The sequence below is a fragment of the Neoarius graeffei genome, chromosome 4, assembly GCF_027579695.1.
Source record: "Neoarius graeffei isolate fNeoGra1 chromosome 4, fNeoGra1.pri, whole genome shotgun sequence".
Taxonomy (NCBI): Eukaryota; Metazoa; Chordata; class Actinopteri; order Siluriformes; family Ariidae; genus Neoarius; species Neoarius graeffei.
This window is the reverse complement of record NC_083572.1, coordinates 15,187,195-15,203,704: the sequence shown is the minus strand read 5'-3', so window position 1 is coordinate 15,203,704 and position 16,510 is coordinate 15,187,195. Positions and strand designations below refer to the sequence as shown.

At 43.4% G+C, this 16,510-nt stretch overlaps 1 protein-coding gene across 1 annotated transcript in view; it reads left to right on the top strand.

Annotated features, from left to right (window-relative positions):
- The first annotated feature begins 8,423 nt into the window (after nt 1–8,423).
- cacng5a (calcium channel, voltage-dependent, gamma subunit 5a) overlaps nt 8,424–16,510 on the top strand; it is a 90,694-nt gene continuing 82,607 nt past the window's right edge. Inside the window, exon 1 of the mRNA XM_060918140.1 lies at nt 8,424–8,465. The gene's annotated coding sequence lies outside the window, so the exon portion shown is untranslated. The remainder of the gene's footprint in view (nt 8,466–16,510) is intronic.

Here is a 16,510-nt window from a genome sequence, read left to right as displayed (position 1 = left end):
TTTTTAAGTATATGCTCATTTTGAATTTCATGTCAGCCACATGTTTCAAAAAAGTTGGGACGGGGCAACAAAAGACTGAAAAAGTTGTGTAATGCTAAAAAAAAAAACCTAATCTGGTTAATGGGCAACAGGTCAGTAACATGATTGGGTATAAAAAGAGCAGCCCAGAGAGGCGGAGTCTCTCAGAAGTAAAGACGGGGAGGGGTTCACCGCTCTGTGAAAGACTGCATGGGCAAACAGTGCAACAATTTAAGAATAATGTTCCTCAATGTAAAATTGCAAAGAATTTGGGGATCACATCATCTCTGGTACATAATATCATTAAAAGATTTAGAGAATCTGGAGAAATCTCTGTATGCAGGAGACAAGGCTAAAAACTGACATTGGATGCCTGTGATCTTCAGGACCTCAGGAGACACTGCATTAAAAGCAGACACGTGTCTGGAGTGGAAATCACTGTAAGGGCTCAGGAACACTTCAGAAAACCATTGTCTGTGAAAACAGTTAATTACTGCATCCACAAATGCAAGTTAAAACCAGATATAAACAATATCCAGAAACACCGCCACCTTCTCTGGGTCCGAGCTCTTTTACGATGGACTGAGGTGAAGTAGAAAACTGTCCTGAGGTCTGATGAATCAAAAGTAGAAATTCTTTTTAGAAATCATGGACACCACGTCCTCCAGGCTAAAGAGGAGAGGGACCATCTGGCTTGTTATCAGTGCACAGTTCAAAAGCAGCATCTGTGATGGTATGAGGGGGCATTAGTGCATGTGACATGGGTAGCTTGTACATCTGGGAAGGCATCATTAATGCTGAATGATATATACACGTTTCAGAGCAATATGCAGACAAAAATCATTTTCAGGGAAGGCCTTCCTTCTTTCAGCAAGACAATGCCAAACTGCTTTCTGCATATATTAAAACTGTATGGCTCTGTAGTAAAAGAGTCCAGGTGTTAAACTGGCCTGCCTGCAGTCCAGACCTGTCTCCCATTTAAAACATTTGGCGCATTATGAAACACAAAATACGACAAAGGAGACCCCAAACTGTTGAGCAGCTGAAATTGTATATCAGGCAAGAATGAGACAACATTTCACTTTCAAAACTACAGCAATTGTTCTCCTCAGTTCCCAAATGTTTATAGAGTGTTGTTAAAAGTAGAGGAGCTGCAACACAGTGGTAAACATGCCCCGTCCCAACTTTTTTGAAACGTGTTGCTGGCATCAAATTCAGAAGGAGCATATATTTTTCAAAAAACAATACAATGTCTTAGTTTTAACATTTGATATGTTGTCTTTGTACTAGTTTCAATGAAATATAGGGTTTCCATGATTTACAGATCATCGCATTCTATTTTTATTTACAGTTTTATTTACAGTTTAAATTCACAAATTTACCCAATCTACAAAAACTGAAGTGACTGCTGTTATCTCAGCCTCTGAATGACCGTATCTTCATCACTGCTACCAATGTAAATTCAGAAAGAATGGGATTTTGCTGTACTGTACATCCAGTGCTATAAAATCCTAGCTTCTAGATAATTAGCCTGTCAACACAATGCTATTGATTTTCATTTATATATAATTTTCTGTGTGGATCGTAAAAAGGTCAAAAGAAATAAACAGCATCTAAATCTTAACTTTGAGAAGTCCACATTGAATTAAACAAAAGCTCTTGAACATTTTGAACATTAATAGTGCATTGTTTATCAAGACCCTTAAAGGAAAATTACGGGATTTTTTTTAAAACCTGGCCCATATTTTCCATCACTTTGGGTCCAAGTATTTACTAGGGATAAAAATGATTGAAAATCAGTCCACTATTGCGTTAGAATGATAATCACCAACCACAAAAGAGCTATACAATGTAATTTTACAGGAAAATCATCTTCATCAAAGTAAACTGCTTGTTTTCACCACTGACAGGCTCATATTTTTATTATAAGTGTCTGACAACATGGAAAAGATTCCTACAGAGATGTACAGTACTGTGCAAAAGTCTTAGGCACACGTAATGAAATGCTGTAGACCAAAAATGGCTTTAAAATAATGAAATGAAATGTTTCAACGTTTTTTAAAAAAAATACTATTAACAGCAGTAAGCCATAATAAATGAAACAAAGTCAATATTTGGTGTGAGACGACTCTTTGCTTTAAAAAAATTCGTAGTCTCAGGTACAATGAGTGCAGTTTTATAAATACAGGAAATGTGTCCTGTATTTAGTTCAAGGCTCAGATATTGACATGTGTTTCTTAAGTAGAAGCATCTTAGATGGGGTTTTATGATAGCATCTAGACCAAGGGTTCTCAACCTTTTCTGCTTTAAGGCCTGCCTATTCATACTTGTAACGAGTCGGGGCCCATTAAAAAAGATCCCCAGTTATTTTGGCTCATCTATTCTATTAGAATCTAATAATCTATTGTAAAGTGTATTAATGGGATGGAATATCACTCCCTGTTACAGATGGGAGCCCAGGAGTTAAATAAATGCAATAAAAACAAATTATTTTTAATTGTCAGCATTGTATTTAAAACTGAATGGATGTGCCAGAAGCCAAACCATGCATGCAGGGCATTCTCAGTCAAAAGGGATTAATGATCCAAAAGTGGAGTCTGGTCCATTAACACAAGAACTTATTGCCATGTTTGTGTTCAGCAAACAAGCAAGCTATTAAAACCAAGAAGTTCACTCAAAAGAGGTGGATATAGAAGCCACTCGGTGGGATAGAGCCTTACACGCTAACAAAGAAGGATTTTTCCTATGAGTTGGAAAATTATCCATCGGTTGAGTTCCCCGACACCTCAAACTACTTGGTGCTGCAGACATCATTCTACACGGACACATAGATGAAAATCTGGAAGAGCATGTAGGTGTACAACTTTTTATGTGTGGCTGGGTTAAAGATCTGGGGATCAGGACACTACAAGGTAGACAGATCTAAGTGCAGGAAGAGTAGATGTGATATTTACAAAAATAAAAACAAAACAGAATGCAGAATCATAAAACAGAATATTTAAACAGCGTTATAAACATGGCTAGAAACAAACATGACAGTGACAATGATAATACTTCGCAAAGCCTCTGTGAAAACAGCATCCGTATCTACACATACTGATTGCACTCAAATCAGTATCAGGTGTTTCCCATAATGACTGGATCACAAGAGCATGCACAATGCACTATGTGAGCCCGCGCGGCCACTCAAGCTGCGCCAGACTCAAGTGCACAAAGGCGTGACAATTAAGTGTTCACGTGCTGTGTGACCACAACTTTTAGCTCACATGTATATCACCAAGCATCGCCACCAAAATGCCTCGATAGACCATCGCAAAGCATCATGAGCTGTAGTGTGACCGTAGATGTGACGTCGGATGCAAACCAGGAATTGTACCCTAAAAGTTAGCTTCAACTTGGAAAAAAAAAAATCGCAGCCCACTAGATGGTGCTTCACAGCCCATCAATGGTTGAGAAACACCGATCTAGACCACTGACTTTAAATATAAGCACTTGCTCAAAAAAAATAGAGATAGAAAATACAGACAATTTTCTGTTTTACTAAGAATAACAACTAGACCTGAATTCTATTATATTTTAATTCCACCCAGCATAGTCATGAAAATTCAACTGAAGCTTCGAGATACAAGACGACAGTTTGCGTCCCTGTTCCAGGATGTTCTTCAACACACCAAACCTTTTTTTTTTTTCCACTTATGTGCAACAAAAACTGCTAGCACAGCATATGGTATTGAATAATGGGCAAGGCAATATGTTACTGTCTCAGCAGTGGCTTCTAAATATAGATACTACCACTATAGCACTGGCCTCATCTACTGACATGACAGAAAGGCTATAAGTCTGATGGCTCCTAATGGCCCAAAGTGAAATCTCTATTGCCAGGGGGTACAGATATTGTGCCTAACTACGATTTATTAAGCTATGCATGTTCAGTTGATTGTGAATAAGCTGCATCTTCAAGTTGGTGCTCTATCTCCATGACAATTTATTTTTTCAGTGTGTAGCTGAAAATAGATTTCAGTAGTGTGTCAAAGATATCAGTGTACGCTTGAAGGATTTTGTTTTTCAGGCCTAAAAATTAGTTAAGCTCTATAAGCTTACAGCTAAGGATCCTTCAATATTAGTGATGGAAGAACTATTGTTTTTTGTTCATGAAAATAAAAATAATTTTGGCGATATGTTCCAATGTTTACGCACCATCTAAGCATAAATTACAGTTTATGTCAGAGATATGATCATATGATCATTTATACAAGAAATGTGATATTTATTAAATTTCAGTTGGTTTTGAAAAACTTTCATACCTACAAGAGTTCCTCAGATTGTTTAAATGTACATATTTACAAGGAGACTCACGAATCTAAACCTTGATTGACCTTGATACACTTTGAATCATATAACTGGAGATGAATTATCGATGATTGATGATAAGAACAGCACGGTGGTGTAGTGATTAGCGTTGTTGCCTCACAGCAAGAAGGTCCTGGGTTCGAGCCTAGCAGCCGGCGAGGGCCTTTCTGTGTGGAGTTTGCATGTTCTCCCCGTGTCCGCGTGGGTTTCCCCCACAGTCCAAAGACATGCAGGTTAGGTTAACTGGTGACTCTAAATTGACCGTAGGTGTGAATGTGAGTGTGAATGGTTGTCTGTGTCTATGTGTCAGTCCTGCAATGACCTAGCGACTTGTCCAGGGTGTACCCCGCCTTTCGCCCGTAGTCACCTGGGATAGGCTCCAGCTTGCCTGCAACCGTGTAGGAAGGATAAGCGGCTACAGATAATGGATGGATGGATGGATGGATGGATGATAGGCATTACAATGTCAAGTTTAAATACAGTACTATGCAAAAGCCTGAGGCACATGTAAAAAAAAAATGCTGTACACCAAAAATGGCTTAAAAAGAATGAAATGTTTCAACATTAAAAAACACTATAAACAGTCAGCAGTAAGCCATAATAAATGAAACAAAGTCAATATTTGAGATGAAACGACCCTTTGCTTTAAAAAAGTCATCTGAGCATCTTGCAGAACCAGCCACAGTTCTTCTGGACACTTTGACTGTCACACTCACTTCTTAATTTTGCACCAAAACCCAGTAACCTTCATTAGGTTTTCTTTTTTAATCTGAAAAGTACTCTCTTATGTAATATGCTGCTCAGATACAAGCTTTTTTTCTGTAATATTTAATTTTGTGCTAGAAAACCTAAGGTATATTAATGTAGATTGTACCTCGGGACTCCTACTGTATCCCTATTTCTGACAGTGAGGACAGGCTCCGAATCCAACAGGATAAAGCCCTTACGGAAGATGAATGAAGGAATAAATGACTAACTAACGTGTGAGGGAGATATTTAAGTCAGGTTGTTCTTATTTCATTGAAATAACCCCACATGTTCCATCCATCCATTATCTGTAGCCGCTTATCCTGTCCTACAGGCAAGCTGGAGCCTATCCCAGCTGACTATGGGCAAGAGGCGGGATACACCATCGCCAGGTCATCACAGGGCTGACACAGAGACAAACAACCATTCACACTCATGGTCAATTTAGAGCCACCAATTAGCCTAACATGCATGTCTTTGGGGGAAACCAGAGCACCTGGAGGAAACCCATGCAGACATGGGGAAAAAATTGCAAACTCCACACAGAAAGGCCCTCGCCAGCCACTGGGCTTGAACCCAGGACCTTCTTGCTAACCACTACACCACCGTGCTGCCCCCTACATGTCCCATCCATCCATTATCTGTAGCCGCTTATCCTGTCCTACAGGCGAGCTGGAGCCTATCCCAGCTGACTATGGGCGAGAGGCGGGTTACACCCTGGACAAGTCACCAGGTCATCGCAGGGCAAACACATAGACACAGACAACCATTCACGCCTACAGTCAATTTAGAGCCACCAATTAGCCTAACCTGCATGCCTTTGGAGTGTGTGGGAAACTGGAGCACCCGGAGGAAACCCATGCGGACACGAAGAGAGCATGCAAACTCCGCACAGAAAGGCCTTTCTTGCTAACTACTACACCACCATGCCGCCCCCTACATGTCCCATCCATCCATCCATCCATCCATCCATCCATCCATCCATCCATTATCTGTAGCTGCTTATCCTGTCCTACAGGCAAGCTGGAGCCTATCCCAACTGACTATGAGCAAGAGGTGGGGTACACCCTGGACAAGTCACCAGGTCATCGCAGGGCAAACACATCGACACAGACAACCATTCACAGCTACAGTCAATTTAGAGCCACCAATTAGCCTAACCTGCATGCCTTTGGACTGTGTGGGAAACCGGAGCACCTGGAGGAAACCCACGCGGACATGAAGAGAGCATGCAAACTCCACACAGAAAGGCCCTTCTTGCTAACCACTACACCACCATGCCGCCCCCTACATGTCCCATCCATCCATTATCTGTAGCCGCTTATCCTGTCCTACAGGCAAGCTGGAGCCTATCCCAACTGACTACGGGCGAGAGGTGGGGGTACACCCTGGACAAGTCACCAGGTCATCGCAGGGCAAACACATAGACACAGACAACCATTCACGCCTATGGTCAATTTAGAGCCACCAATTAGCCTAACCTGCATGCCTTTGGACTGTGTGGGAAACCGGAGCACCTGGAGGAAACCCACGCGGACATGAAGAGAGCATGCAAACTCCGCACAGAAAGGCCCTTCTTGCTAACCACTACACCACCATGCCGCCCCCTACATGTCCCATCCATCCATCCATCCATCCATCCATCCATCCATCCATCCATTACCTGTAGCCGCTTATCGTGTCCTACAGGCAAGCTGGAGCCTATCCCAACTGACTATGGGCGAGAGGCGGGGGTACACCCTGGACAAGTCACCAGGTCATTGCAGGGCTGACACACAGACACAGACAACCATTCACGCCTATGGTCAATTTAGAGCCACCAATTAGCCTAACCTGCATGCCTTTGGACTGTGTGGGAAACCGGAGCACCTGGAGGAAACCCATGCAGACATGAAGAAAGAATGCAAACTCCGCACAGAAAGGCCCTTCTTGCTAACCACTACACCACCATGCCGCCCCCTACATGTCCCATCCATCCATCCATCCATCCATCCATCCATCCATCCATCCATCCATCCATCCATCCATTATCTGTAGCCGCTTATCCTGTCCTACAGGCAAGCTGGAGCCTATCCCAACTGACTATGGGCGAGAGGCGGGGGTACACCCTGGACAAGTCACCAGGTCATCGCAGGGCAAACACATAGACACAGACAACCATTCACGCCTATGGTCAATTTAGAGCCACCAATTAGCCTAACCTGCATGCCTTTGGACTGTGTGGGAAACTGGAGCACCTGGAGGAAACCCATGCAGACATGAAGAGAGAATGCAAACTCTGCACAGAAAGGCCCTTCTTGCTAACCACTACACCACCATGCTGCCCCCTACATATCCCATCCATCCATCAATCCATCCATTATCTGTAGCCGCTTATCCTGTCCTACAGGCAAGCTGGAGCCTATCCCAACTGACTACGGGTGAAAGGTGGGGTACACCCTGGACAAGTCACCAGGTCATCGCAGGGCAAACACATCGACACAGACAACCATTCACGCCTACAGTCAATTTAGAGCCACCAATTAGCCTAACCTGCCTGCCTTTGGACTGTGTGGGAAACTGGAGCACCTGGAGGAAACCCACACGGACACAAAGAGAGCATGCAAACTCCACACAGAAAGGCCCTTCTTGGTAACCACTACACCACCGTGCCACCCCCTACATGTCCCATCCATCCATCCATCCATTATCTGTAGCCGCTTATCCTGTCCTACAGGCAAGCTGGAGCCTATCCCAACTGACTATGGGCGAGAGGCGGGGGTACACCCTGGACAAGTCACCAGGTCATTGCAGGGCGAACACACAGACACAGACAACCATTCACACTCACATTCACACCTACGGTCAATTTAGAGTCACCAGTTAACCTAACCTGCATGTCTTTGGGCTGTGCCGCCCTGTACATGTCCCATTTACAGCTATTATTTGTTCTTTCAAGTCAGGCAAATAACCAGGGATGCTCAGCTTCTCTCCAGGACAGAAGAAGGGAGACATATAGAATAGACTCCCTCTTACTGTTTCCATTTATTTACTGGTCTTCAAATTATTCTTCCCTTCATCAGTGTGCTTTTTCATACACTGCCTTCATCCTGTGTGGACTATCTCCTGACTCGGAGGACTGGTGTACCACGTGACGCACAGAGAGGGGGAGAGAAAAGTCCCGCGAGAGGAGAACAGAATGCCAGGAGAGGCGCGAGAGGAGGTGCGCGCGCGCTCTGTGAACGCTTTCAGAAAGATTTCGCCTCAGTGAAGACGTCGCGCGCAGCCTGTTTTCCCGCTTTTTTTTCTTTTAATTGTGCGCGCGGAGGGGAAGGAACGCACAAACCCCACAGAGACTCTCCTCGCTGAAGGTAGGCGCCGCTCTTTATTCCCGTTTCTGCCACAGAAAAGTACCGAATTGTTCAGAATTGTCGGTTTACCGAAGCGTGAATTCGTCTCTAAAATATTTTAAGGTATTTTATTTCACAGTAGACTAACCGGGACACTTTATTTACTCCTCCTCCTCCTACTAATATCTGATAAAATTCACTCCCAGATCCACACAAACATGGCTGTTACTGAAGTAATTCAAACTGGTTGTACTTTTTTGTGACACAGTTAATTAATTAATTTATTTTTTTTAAATTTGGTCTATTTGAAGTAAAACCTCAAAAAAAATTTAATTCATTAATTATATTTCGACAGAAATGTTGTAGCCATCATGCTAACAATAATATTAGAATCCTGTTGCCATGGCATCATGTTGAGCCAGGTTTTCTCATCTCATCTCATCTCATCTCATCTCATTATCTGTAGCCACTTTATCCTGTTCTACAGGGTCGCAGGCAAGCTGGAGCCTATCCCAGCTGACTACAGGCGAAAGGCGGGGTACGCCCTGGACAAGTCGCCAGGTCATCACAGGGCTGACACATAGACACAGACAACCATTCACACTCACATTCACACCTACGGTCAATTTAGAGTCACCAGTTAACCTAACCTGCATGTCTTTGGACTGTGGGGGAAACCGGAGCACCCGGAGGAAACCCACGCGGACACGGGGAGAACATGCAAACTCCGCACAGAAAGGCCCTCGTCGGCCACGGGGCTCGAACCCGGACCTTCTTGCTGTGAGGCGACAGCGCTAACTGCCGCCTATTTCTCGTTATCTCTAGCTGCTTTATCCTGTTCTACAGGGTCGCAGGCAAGCTGGAGCCTATCCCAGCTGACTACGGGCGAAAGGCGGGGTACACCCTGGACAAGTCGCCAGGTCATCACAGGGCTGACACATAGACACAGACAACCATTCACACTCACATTCACACCTACGCTCAATTTAGAGTCGCCAGTTAACCTAACCTGCATGTCTTTGGACTGTGGGGGAAACCGGAGCACCCGGAGGAAACCCACGCGGACAACATACGGTACAAACTCCGCACAGAAAGACCCTCGCCAGCCACGGTGCTCGAACCCGGACCTTCTTGCTGTGAGGCGACAGCGCTAACCACTACACCACCGTGCCACCCTTGACAAAATCAAAATAATCCTATGTGTATTATTTTTATGTCATAAAATCCTCCAACTTGACTAGGAGGAAAAATTCAAGTTGATTCACAAAGTCTCACAGGCAGTGTTTTGTGATTTTTTTTCACTCTTTCTCGTTTAATATCCTGTTTTTTAAGTGTAATCAGGGTAGTATGTTGACATTGATGTATATCTGTTCCATTCACCAAACTGTGAACATGAGCACTCGTGGTGAGAAATAAGCTTTAGTTGTAATATTTTCTAGGATCAGTAGAGAGAAGGATGTAAGCCCCTGCAGCTGCCCATTATCTACACGGGCTATTTACATGCTAATGCGGCATGAAAGAATATTGATTTTGCTTTACAGATGGATGTCGGTGCTGAAGGTAAGTCTCTATTACACACGCCGTATTCATAAAGCAGTGGTGCAGCAAATGCCATCTCAGCACCATGGACAGTGACATTGGCTCGGTGAAGATAATGGCATAAGTCCTGATGTGTACCAGCAAACTGTTCAGGCTTGTCGTACTCAAGTCTGACTCGTGACTTGAGCACTGATGACTTGGTCTTGGACTCAGACTCGTGCATTAACTGCATTCGGACTCATAAATTGGAGACGAGGACTTGGATTTTTTCTTTATTTTTTTATAACATGCCATAATAATTTGGCATAAGATAGTTATATCTACGTTAATTTTTGTACTAATTTCGTGCAAGAGTGTCACACCTGCGCACCTTGGCGCATGCATCAGATAGACTCTCGGGCGCGTTCTGGACAGCGTGCACACCAAGCGGACTCTCACGTGCGCGCCGTAAATGACTCGCACCTGCACAGGATTAAGGCGCAATCAGCGCGCCTATATAAAAACTGTGAAAACACACTTACTTTGCGAAGTACAGGTAGTCGTCGACTTACGACTGCGTTTGGTTACGACTGACCGGTCATAAACCGATCTGGTCGTAAGTCGGCCTATGTTAAATGAACGTAAGTATATTGTGATGTGTAATGATATTGTAATCATCTTAGTCTTATTTTATCAACATTTTCTTACTTCATTACCTTGGCTCATTATTTGGTTTAAGTCAAACACTGCATACTACACTGCGTACAGTGCAATTTGTTTAATATGTGCAAAACAAAAAATACGAAATACAGGTGTGAAAAATAGAAAACATTTGTATTTTGGTATGTTTCAAACTAAAATGTAAAACATAGCAAAATGCAAAACTTAGTGACCGCTGGCATCGTTGGTGCTTGGCTGTGGGTCGTCTACGTCATCATCAGCTGTTGCAGCGCTCGGGCTGGCGGGAGGATTTGCTCGTTTCATAAACCAGGAGCTGGGGCGGAAACTGCATGACGGAGTGCGCGAGGGAGCGCGAGAGAGACTGCGCGTGTGCCTGGAGCTGGGGCGGAAACTGTCGTACGCTCAGCTAGCTCAGCTGGGAAACACTTGCCAGTCATAACCAGACGGTCGTAAAGTCGATCGGTCGTAAGTTGCATAGGTCATAAGTCGACGACTACCTGTATTGAGTTGCATTGCTGACATGTTGCCAAGCCTGATTTCCTTGTCTGGTTTCCTGTTTCTTGTCTTTGATTCTGCCAAGTCTACGATAGCCTGTTTGTACCTCGCTCGACCTATTGCCTGTTTCACTGTTTTACGATTTTGCCTGCCGTTCTGGATTGTTTATCTTGTATTAATAAACACACCTTCTGCACTTACATCCGTCTCCCAACCATCTCTGACAGAACACTTTGCACTCCCTGACAAAGAGAATGCACATTCACATGTTCATACGTCATGTTCAGGAACAAACTCATGTTAATGGCGCTGAAACAACCACCGTCAAATGGCGCGGTTGGAGTCTTGGACTTGGACTCGACTCGAAATTTTTTTAATGACTCGGACTTGAACACTGGGGACTCGAGACTGGACTCGGACTCAAGGTTTAGTGACACAACTACGACATTGAAGCTGTTTCAGAAATGATAATATGAGACGATAAGCATCTCATCTCATTATCTCTAGCCGCTTTATCCTGTTCTACAGGGTCGCAGGCAAGCTGGAGCTTATCCCAGCTGACTACGGGCGAAAGGCGGGGTACACCCTGGACAAGTCGCCAGGTCATCACAGGGCTGACACATAGACACAGACAACCATTCACACTCACATTCACACCTACGGTCAATTTAGAGTCACCAGTTAACCTAACCTGCATGTCTTTGGACTGTGGGGGAAACTGGAGCACCCGGAGGAAACCCACGCGGACACGGGGAGAACATGCAAACTCCGCACAGAAAGGCCCTCGTCGGCCACGGGGCTCGAACCCGGACCTTCTTGCTGTGAGGCGACAGCGCTAACTGCCGCCTATTTCTCGTTATCTCTAGCTGCTTTATCCTGTTCTACAGGGTCGCAGGCAAGCTGGAGCCTATCCCAGCTGACTACGGGCGAAAGGCGGGGTACACCCTGGACAAGTCGCCAGGTCATCACAGGGCTGACACATAGACACAGACAACCATTCACACTCACATTCACACCTACGCTCAATTTAGAGTCGCCAGTTAACCTAACCTGCATGTCTTTGGACTGTGGGGGAAACTGGAGCACCCGGAGGAAACCCACGCGGACACGGGGAGAACATGCAAACTCCGCACAGAAAGGCCCTCGTCGGCCGCTGGGCTCGAACCAGGACCTTCTTGCTGTGAGGCGACAGCGCTAACCACTACACCACTGTGCCGCCCGACGATAAGCATATGGAAAAAAAACAAAACAAAACTGGCCATCGTTCACCGACTTTAGTTTTCAGAACATGAAGCAGCTCTGTAGTAGATCATCTGTTGCGGTTTACCCAGTCACATACATTTAGGTAAATTAATTAGCCGAAAACAGATCATTGGACACGAGAGTAGCTACAGGGCTTGAGACATTAGCTTGAAAAGTAGAGAGTTTTCACCAACTTGATAAAATTATTCATTTTATTTACCCTTGCTTTTCTGAATAGTGAACTGACAAAACAGCTTGTTTGAAATCACGCTCATTTGTTTGGACAGTCAGAAGTTTGGACATACCTTCTAATTCAGTGTTTTTTTCTTTATTTTTAGTCATTAAAAGATACTTCACGTCTTAAAAGTAATGATGGATGTCGTTTCTCTTTACTTAGTTGAGCGGTTCTTGACATCATATGGATTACTACAGTTGTGGTGTAGAATAGGACTATTCTACATTGGTATTGGTATTATTTACTATTTACTGTTTGATCCCAAACCCTTAAAGGAGGTAAGGAGTGAATCCACTAATTCCCTTTTGACGAGGCAGACCTGTTAATTGAAAAGCATTCCAGGCGACAGCCTCATGAAGCTGGTTAAGATAATGCCACTAGTGTACAAAACATCATCAAGGTCAACGGTGGCTACTTTGAAAAATCTAAAATATGAAACGTTTTATATATAGAAATAACAGACCATAAAATACCATAATTGACCAGTCAGGACTGAGTATACAAAAAAGCTGTGTAGTGATTATTTTTTTATTAGCATCGTGGTAACACTGGCAGAGTAGTAGTATGACCACAGGCACGTGCACACAGCACTGGATATGCGATAGATATCACGAATAGTGGAGAAAAACATAGCAGCATTTTTGACTGGCGTCTCGATGCAGTAATTAAGCAGTGTATATATAACATATTTAAAATCAAAAGAAAGTACATTTATTTAGCTTTCCATTGGTATATTTTTTCTGTACATTAATTAAATGGTACAGGCGTTATGGTGAGTTAAAATAAAAAAAAATCAATCGCTAGCACAGGCCTCGCAGTGCTGCAGGCTGCAGAGCGTGAACAAATCGTTGTCTGTGCGGTTCACTATTTGGACCTTGGCTTTCTGAGCGTTGCATGAGAGACCTGGTATGATTGGCTGCTTTTTCAGCATTACAACCAATCAGAGAAAACCTTGAACTTCAGTCCAATACCTTATTTATTGCTGGCAACCAAAGCGATGTAATTCTGCGGTAAGTTGAAATTTGTCCTCTTCAGCATTATTGTAATATTTGTTATTCATGAACTGTGCAAGTTTTCATAAGAAGAGTAATATACTGTATGCTATAACCTTTCCTGCTTCTAATGATATATTACACATTAAAATCCATACAATTTAATGTCTGCAGAAACGTGTTTTAAAATTGTTGGTAGACACGTGGGATATCACGAGAGAGAGAGAGAGAGTATGTCAAAAATGGATTCTGCATAAAATTTTCCTGTTGGGTGGCAGGTTTCATGGAAATATCTCCAAGTTTTTTAAAGCTATTGCAGAATAAGTATCAAAAAATGTAAATAAAAAACAAAAAAAAACAAAACAAAAAAAAATAGAGAGGGAGGATATTATACAGTGGTGCAAAGATATGAAGTTTATCTTTGAGTGGTGAATGTATTTTTTCAACACGAGAAGATAAACTTCAGATCTTTGCACCACCGTGTAATGTTCTTCATACAACCCCGATTCCAAAAAAGTTGGGACAAAGTACAAATTGGAAATAAAAATGGAATGCAATGATGTGGAAGTTTCAAAATTCCATATTTTATTCAGAATAGAACATAGATGACATATCAAATGCTTAAACTGAGAAAATGTATCATTTAAAGAGAAAAATTAGGTGATTTTAAATTTCATGACAACAACACATCTCAAAAAAGTTGGGACAAGGCCATGTTTACCACTGTGAGACATCCCCTTTTCTCTTTACAACAGTCTGTAAACGTCTGGGGACTGAGGAGACAAGTTGCTCAAGTTTAGGGATAGGAATGTTAACCCATTCTTGTCTAATGTAGGATTCTAGTTGCTCAACTGTCTTAGGTCTTTTTTGTCGTATCTTCCGTTTTATGATGCGCCAAATGTTTTCTATGGGTGAAAGATCTGGACTGCAGGCTGGCCAGTTCAGTACCCGGACCCTTCTTCTACGCAGCGATGATGCTGTAATTGATGCAGTATGTGGTTTGGCATTGTCATGTTGGAAAATGCAAGGTCTTCCCTGAAAGAGACATCGTCTGGATGGGAGCATATGTTGCTCTAGAACCTGGATATACCTTTCAGCATTGATGGTGTCTTTCCAGATGTGTAAGCTGCCCATGCCACATGCACTAATGCAACCCCATACCATCAGAGATGCAGGCTTCTGAACTGAGTGCCGATAATAACTTGGGTCGTCCTTCTCCTCTTTAGTCCGAATGACACGGCGTCCCTGATTTCCATAAAGAACTTCAAATTTTGATTCGTCTGACCACAGAACAGTTTTCCACTTTGCCACAGTCCATTTTAAATGAGCCTTGGCCCAGAGAAGACGTCTGCGCTTCTGGATCATGTTTAGATACGGCTTCTTCTTTGAACTATAGAGTTTTAGCTGGCAATGGCGGATGGCACGGTGAATTGTGTTCACAGATAATGTTCTCTGGAAATATTCCTGAGCCCATTTTGTGATTTCCAATACAGAAGCATGCCTGTATGTGATGCAGTGCCGTCTAAGGGCCCGAAGATCACGGGCACCCAGTATGGTTTTCCGGCCTTGACCCTTATGCACAGAGATTCTTCCAGATTCTCTGAATCTTTTGATGATATTATGCATTGTAGATGATGATATGTTCAAACTCTTTGCAATTTTACACTGTCAAACTCCTTTCTGATATTGCTCCACTATTTGTCGGCGCAGAATTAGGGGGATTGGTGATCCTCTTCCCACCTTTACTTTTGAGAGCCGCTGCCACTCCAAGATGCTCTTTTTATACCCAGTCATGTTAATGACCTATTGCCAATTGACCTAATGAGTTGCAATTTGGTCCTCCAGCTGTTCCTTTTTTGTACCTTTAATTAGGGGTCGACCGATAATCGGCCTGGCTGATATATCGGGCCGATATTCTGCATTTTTAGGGTTATCGGTATCGGCCATAATTTCCACCGATATGCCGATAACATGCCTTTTTGCAGCCATTTCGTTCCTAACGCGACTGTCACTGCATGTCCTTTCCTGCACTCGCCTCTCTGAGTTCAAGAACACGGTCCTGCCCACCACAACATCTGATTTGTTGTGAACTGTTTCAAGGCGGCCGTATGGGCACTCGGGCAGAAGCGGCACAAGAGATACAGCCAATCAACACGCGTAGCTAACCGCTGTGAACTGTTTCAAGGCGGCCGTATGGGCACTCGGGCAGAAGCAGATCCCACTTCAAGGTAAGGACACGCTGCTTTTGCCGCAGTAAGTCACAAACACACAAGTTGCAAAAGCACAACATCATTATATGTTTATATTCTTCATCCACTACTTGTTAAAATTGTCCATTTGCATCTGTGTAGCCAGGCAAACTTAGCTTACGGAAGGAAGCACTTGAATTAGCCTACAACCAACTAGTCTCGCTGAAACTACATGTAATGTTGTCCATAGTAAGCAGTCCCCAGCATAACGTAGGCTGCAGTCATTTTTAAATCCCCGTCTGGAAACGTTGTGAATGTGTCAGTAGTTCTACTCGAACAGTAGAATGACAGCCATACAGAGAGGTGGTCAAGGGAAGACGAAATAAAACGTAGTGTTTGTGTTCTGTAGGCTAGCGCAAGCCTACTGGCTATTTGTTATGGTGATGAGTAAACTTCATGACGTGACTCGTGCTCAAAAAGCGCATTGCGCTTGTATATGTTAAGTAACTTTATAAAGCGCTATTTGAACATTTAAACACGCCAGGTGTGATATGGTGCTAGTAGGCTATGTAATACTGTAGGGAGTTTGTCAGGACGGTTGTTGTGGGCTCAGTAATGAATTGTGTCGTGGATGCGCACTTGCTTGGATAAACGGTAATGAACGAAATACATCAATTAAGTCTCTTGCGCAAGTGATTCTCCTCGCTAGCGCTT